The following is a 7,131-nucleotide window of genomic DNA, read 5'->3' as shown; positions in this document are numbered from 1 at the left end:
TAGGGTTTTGATCATAAATGAGTACTTGATTTTGTCAAAATAATTTTCTGTGTCTATTGAGATGATCATGTATTTTCATTTTGGCTCTATTGATATAGTGTATTACATTTATAGGTTTGCATGTGTTGGACCATCCTTGCATCCATGGGATGAATCCTACCTGGTCGAGGTATATAATCTTCCTGATGATTTGCTGCATTCTATTTGTTAGTATTTTATTGAGGATTTTTGCATCTATATTCATGAGGGAGATTGTCCTGTAATTCTCTTTTTTGGTTGCATCTTTCTCCAGCTTTGATATCAATATAATACTTGCCTTCAGGAATGAATTTGGAAATATTGTTTCCTTTTCAATTTCATTGAAGAGTTTGAGGAGTATTAGGATTAAATCTTCTCTAAACTTCTTATAGAATTCAGCTATGAATCCATCAAGTCCTGGAGTTTTCTTTGTTAGTAAGTTCTTTTTTTTTAATTACATTTTGAATTTCATTGGCAGATATTGGGTTGTTCACAGGTTTTATACCTTCTTGATTCAGTTTTAGTAATTTGTACCTATCTAGCAATCTGTCCATTTCTTCTGTATCATTGGTTTCGTGAGAGTAAAGATTTTCAAAATAGCCATTGATGGTCTTCTGAATTTTCACAGGATCTGTAGTAATTTGATCCTTCTCATTCCTTATTGCTTGTATTTTGAGTTTTTTCTTTCCTCTTTTTGATGAGGTTAGCTAGGGGCTTATCAATTTTATTTAATCTGTTAAACAACCAGCTTTTGAATTCATTAATTCTTTGTGTTGCTGTCTTTGTCTCACTTGTATTAATTTCTGCTCTAATCTTCATACTTTCCTCCCATTTCTGCTCTTTGGGCTTAGTTGGCTCTTTTTTTTTTTTTTTTTTCTAAATGCTTGAGGTGCAGCATGAGGGTTTTAAATTGTTCTCTCTCAGTCTTCCTAAAGTGTGAGTTCACTGCTATAACTTTTTCTCTGAGCACTGCTTTCAGTGAATCCCACAAATGCCAGTAAGTTGTGTTTGAATTTTCATTGAATTTTAGATAGTGTGTAATTTCTTGTTTAATTTAATCTATAACCTATTGATTGCTGAGGAAGGTGTTATTAATGTCCATATGTTTATGGGGTTTTTGAGGTTTCTTTGTTGTTAATTTCCTGTTTCATTGCACTGTGGTCAGATAATACGCATGAGATAATGTCTGTCTTCTTACATTTGCTTAAGCATAAGTTATGGACTAGTATGTGATTGTCTTAGTTACTCTTTTCTTGTTGCTGGGACAAATACCCAACACTCAAAATGAAGGAAGGAAAGGTTTACTTAGCTCACAGTTACTGGAGGTTTCAATCCATACTGTGTTGAAGGCAGAGCAGCACATAGCAGAAAGCAAACTTTCATGATGGCGGCAAAGAGCAATAGCAAAAAGGAGGGATAGCAGCAGCTCAAGCTGCTAGCTTCTCTTCCCACCTTACATTGTAATGCAAATTACCTGCTCCAGGGCAAGTGCAGCATCCACCCCACAATAATCAATCACAAACTCCAGAAGCTGCCCCAAGACTGAATGAGGCTTTAGGGGGGACAACTAAACACAAACCATAACAGTGATTTATTTTAGAGAACATCCCATGTGCATCTGAGAAGAATGTGTATTCAGATGTTGAGTGGAACACTCTGCAAATGTCCATTAAGTCCATTTTTTCAAAGGTTTGGTTCAGTCCTGCTATCTCTTTACTAATTTTTTGTCTACTTGACCTATCTTTTCTAGATAAGGGAGCTTTGAGGTCCCCTGTTAAGATTGTGTTATTGGTTATCAGATTTTTCATGTCTGTTAAAATTTGTCTTATAAAAAAATTTTGTCTTATTTAGTTGGGTGCGCCCATATTTGGTGCATACATATTTAAGACTGTTATTTTTTCCTCTTGAAATTTTCCCCTAACTAGTATGTAGTGACCTTTAATTTTCTTTGATTATTCTTCGTTTAAAGTTCAGGTTGTCTGCAAAAAGAATAGCTGCCCCTGCTTTTTTCTGAGCTCATGAAACATGTAGTATTGTTTTTCATCCTTTGATTATTACATATGAATTTCTTTTTATGTTAAATGTGTTTCTTTTTTTCCCCATAATTTTATTGAGAAACAATGAGACAATGAGACAGTTTCAAACCAAATTGGTAGGACAGTTTCAATAATTAACACATTGCATACATTCTTCCTAGTGGTTAATTGCTGTACAAGATGTGGACATGATATCCTATTTACAAACACCATTAGAACAAATCCCTCTACTCATTAAGAGAATGGAACTATATATCTATCCTAACCACTTTGAATACACAGATACAAAATGGGCATTCATCTGTATCCCCTTTTTTGTTTTGTTAAGTTCCATTATTTGAATATTATAGGTTATTTGAATATTATATTATTAAACTCAGCAAAATATTCTAAAAGGGTCCAGTAGTCCATAATACTATTGGGTCTTCCACTTGACTGGCAATGTCAGAAATTGTTGACCTGAGTCCCCTACAGCTCAACATAACAGCATGGCTTTACTTCTTATATTTCATTTTTATACTTTTCTGCTGGTTGGTTAAGACCAAGGTAAAGCAGAACCTATGGAACAAGAGTTGTAGCTTTGGGGTCTGATAAGGTCAGTGAAATCCCCTCAGGATTTATCCTGAGACCCTGTACCTCAGATTGTAGAACCTTTGTCAGTGTCAGCCATGTGGATGAGTCACGGCCATTGCTTGGCCAATGTACTCTCTGTGAAAGCCTGAGAGAATGTTTTCTCTCCATGTGACTCTCCTTAGGCACACTCTACATCATCAAATACTTTCTTCTTTGGCCCCATAATCTCCTTGATCAGAAAATTTGGGACACAACTGAGTTACATGATGTTACAGTACAAGTTCTCATATGTCCTGAATCTTAATTGACCTTGGAAGGCTAGGGCCAAAATGTTGGCTTTCCTTACGGCCCTCCTTTTTCTCTAATTTTGGTCTGCAAACAGGTTGTTAACCATCCAGAAGACAAGCTTATTGTTATAACCATACAACCTATGCTGTTAAGCTTAACCTCACTATCTGTCTGAATATCAAACATCTTAGGCATAATAAGGAACAGGTATTTTTCATCAAGTATTGATATGCTGAACTTTAAGTCCCTACAGAATATGATGAAAAAACATTTAAAATTTATATTTTTAAAAATAGGTATAAAGAATTATATACTTCTTATGTTTACACATAAGTCCAAAAATCTAACCATCTACAACCTTGAAGCAGGACAGTCCCACAATTAAATGTGTTTCTTGTATACAGCATATTGTTGAATTTTGTTTCTTGATCCACTCTACCAGTCTATTTCTTTTAATTGGTCAATGGAGTCCATTTACACTGATGGTTAAAATTGCTATGTATTGGCTTATGTTTGTCATATTACTTTCCTGTTGTTGGTTCCCTACTTTTTTGTTTCTAATTAATTTCCTTGTGTGCTGGGTTCTTTCTGTTGTTGTTCTTGGAGTTGTGGTCATTTTGATTCCTTTTTAGAATATCTTTTACTACTCTGTGTAGGGTTGGATTGGTCATTACAAATTTCTTTATTTGTTCTTTGTCATGCAAGTATTTTACTTCTTCGGTTTTCAAAGAGAGTTTTTCAGCGTATATCCATCTAGATTGGAATTTGTTTTCTTGTAGGACTTGGAATACTTCACTCCATGCTCTTCTTGACTTGCTGGTTTGTGTTGAGAAATGTGCTGTTATTCTGCTGAGTTTTACTTTAAATGTGATCTGTTTGTGTTCTCTAAAGGATTTTAGTATATTGTTCTTGTGCTGCATTTCTGTGATCCTAGTTATTGTATGTCTGGGTGTAGATTTATTTTGATTGATGCTATTTGGAGTGCTATATTCCTCAGTTATCTGAATATCAAATTGTTTTCCCATATTTGGTAAGTTTTTTTGTTGTTGCTTCAGCCAATATTCTTTTTATGTCATTTGTATCAGCTCTTTCTTTTACATTGATGCCTGCTAGTCTTATGTTATTCATTTTTGCACCATCTTGCAGCTGCTGGATTATTATTTCCTGGATCCTTGTTGCTTTTAAGAGATCTTTCCTTACCTTTTCACTAGTGGCAACAGTGTCTTCAAGGTAAGAAAACCTTATCTTCACATTCATTCTAATGGTTTTGGCAACTTTTAGTGGAGTTTTAAATTTCCTGAATATCTCTTTGAATCTGTTTCATGCATTCTGTTTCTTTCCTATATTGCTCATTCACAATTTGCATCATATTTCCATTCTCCTTTTATTTTTTTTAATCATTGTCTCCTTTAGAAATACTTCACATTTCTTTCATTATGGTTACCATTTCTTTTTTCCCTTGGGAGATTATTTCTGATCTGATTTCCTCAATGCCTTCTGAAGTTGTTTCTTTGTTTCAGTTGTTATTATTTCAGAGATTTCAGGTATGTGACTTCCAAGTTCTTCTATGCTAGTGTCTTCTGGATTTGTTCTGTGTGGGCTCAGGTACTGCAGTTGTACTTTGCTGCTTCATCTTGTCATTTTCTATTTCAGAGAGAACTTTATTTTTATTTCTGTGATAATTTTCCATGCAAGTTTGATAGTAGGTATTTGTATTACTGCAATCAGAACCTCTCTGTAAAGATTCTGTTCTTTAGGTATTTCTCCTGTGTCAGACATTCTTGTTTTGTGCACATCCCAATACTTTACCTTCTTTATTGATTGAGAGTGAGATATTGGCTTCCATTTGGCACTGTCCTCCATTCTTCAGTATAGGGCTTTGGTGAGGTTATTACCCAATCACGTCCTGATATTATTACCCAAGTGAGACCATGTAGCTAAGGCAGATATGGTTTTCTATTTACCGTAGGACAATGAGAAACACTAATAATAGCAAGTGAAATTTGGAAATTGACTAACTTTTGTAACTAATGTTTTTATATTTTATACCATAGAAGCAAACACTATAGCTATATACCAAAGCAGATCTTAAATTGGGAATTTGTATGTAAATTTGTTCCCCTGAGTTCTGTCTGGGCACCTCCTTTTCATGTACCTGGAGCCTTCCAGGCAGACTAGTTCACCTAAGTCACATCCTGCCACCTGAGTGCCATAAGGATCCTCCTGTAGATCTTGCTGCAGTCTGGGACCCACTGGCCTAGAAGAATGCCTCAGCACACTGTGTTCAGCCACAGGCCTCTTCCCCTCCTCCTGTGTCCAATCTACTAAACCCCACCAGCAGGGCCTTAGTATAGAGCTTAGCTCCTCCAAGATCTACTCAGCCAGACTCCAACAACAGGGCCTGGGTGCAGGGCTCTTCCTCCTGGCTCTACTCAACCAAACTCAACAGAAGGGCCTGGTTGCAAAGTCAGAGAAAATAATTAAACCAAAAGAATCACCAAAATAATTCTAAAATGAAAGACAGAATTGAAAAATTCATTTCATCTAATTTCCAGAACTAATACAGATTTTCAGCTATTTCAGGCCTCGTGGTGTGTTGATAAATAAAAGTGTGTATAGATGAATGAGACACACCAGGGCTCAGGAATAGACTCAGGCACATGACAGTTGAGTTTTTTAAAAAACACCAAATTAATTAAATTGAAAAAGAATAGACTTCAATAGATGGAAGATAGACAGGTGCATACTCATGTGGTGAAGAGCAAAACAAAAAAACAAATACAATTTTGACTTTTACTTCACTCTATGTAATAAAGTCAATATGGACCATACACCTAAACAATGAGCCCAAAATATAAAATGAAATGTTGAAAAGCCAAGGATATAGCTCAGTGGCACAGGGTCTGCCTAGCAAGCATGAGGATAGGAGCTCCGATACAAAAAAAAAAAAAAAAAAAAAAGAAAGAAAGAAAAGTGAGCTAACACTACATATTGGAAAAAGCAAGATAAACATTTTGATTTCATGGTAGGCCAAAGGGCCAAAGGTGTCATCAAAAGATATAAAGTGCTCTTTAGGCCATGCTCAGAAACAGACCCGCCATCATTGGCCGCATGATCCATGGACAGAGGAAGGGTGTTGGTTCTGTTTTTGTGCTCATGTGAAGCATCACAAAGGCGCTGCTCCTCTACACACCGTGGACTTCACAGAATGACACAGCAACATCAAGGGCATCATGAAGGACATTATCCATGACCTGGGCCATGGTGCACCCCTCACTAAGGTGGTCTTCTGGAATCCGTACCGATTTAAGAAGTGTACCGAGTTGTTCATCACCACAGAGGGTATCCACATGGGCCAATTCATGTATTGCAGCAAGAAGGACCAACTCAACATTGGCAATGTTCTCCCTGTGGGCACCATGCCTGAGGGTACCATAATGTGCTGCTTGGAGGAGAAGACTGGTAACTGGGGTAAGCTGGCTGGAGCCTTTGGGAATTATGCCACAGTCATATCACACAACTCTGAAACCAAAAAGACAAGAGTGAAGCTGCCCTCGGGTTCTAAGAAGGTCATCTTCTCTGCCAACAGAGCTGTTGTTGATGGAGTAGTTGGCAGTGGCAGAATTGATAAACCTATCTTGAAGGCTGACCAAGCCTACCACAATACAAAGTGGAGAGGAACTGCTGGCCACGTATATGTGGTGTGGCCATGAATCCTGTGAAGCATCCCTTTGAAGGTGATAACCACCCGTACATGGGCAAACCCTCAACCATCTGCAGAGATGCCCCTGCAGGATGCAAAGTGGGTCTTATTGCTGCTCACAGGACTGGGCAACTCCATGGAACAAAGACAGTGCAGGAGAAAGAGAACCACTAGGGCTGAGGGGCTCAATAAAATTTGTCTTTGAAAAAAAAAGATATAATGTTACCAAAACATACAGTGAATCTTTAAAAAAAAAAACCCACAAAAATCTTGCAATAATAGACACACTGCCAGTAAACCTCTCCAAATACTCAATGTGCTCTCCCTCACTTCAAACACATTTATCCTATTGATCTTGGCAATGTGTCTCTTACTGTAGGAATGCCCAATAAACAGGAAAATATAATCAACAGTATTAGTCATCAAAACAGTGCAAATAGGAAAAAAGGAGCATGGAGAAAATATGGGTGAGGGATACAGGGGTGAAGTTGGACAGGAGAAGCATCTCCTAAT

The 7,131-nt window shown here is 37.1% G+C and overlaps 1 pseudogene; it reads left to right on the top strand.

Moving 5' to 3' along the window:
- Positions 1 to 5,993: 5,993 nt before the first annotated feature.
- Positions 5,994 to 6,792, top strand: LOC101579179 (annotated as a pseudogene).
- The last annotated feature ends 339 nt before the right edge of the window (positions 6,793 to 7,131 follow it).

The sequence above is a fragment of the Octodon degus genome, unplaced genomic scaffold, assembly GCF_000260255.1.
Source record: "Octodon degus isolate 3935 unplaced genomic scaffold, OctDeg1.0 scaffold00067, whole genome shotgun sequence".
NCBI lineage: Eukaryota > Metazoa > Chordata > Mammalia > Rodentia > Octodontidae > Octodon > Octodon degus.
This window is presented reverse-complemented; position numbering and strand designations above follow the sequence as displayed.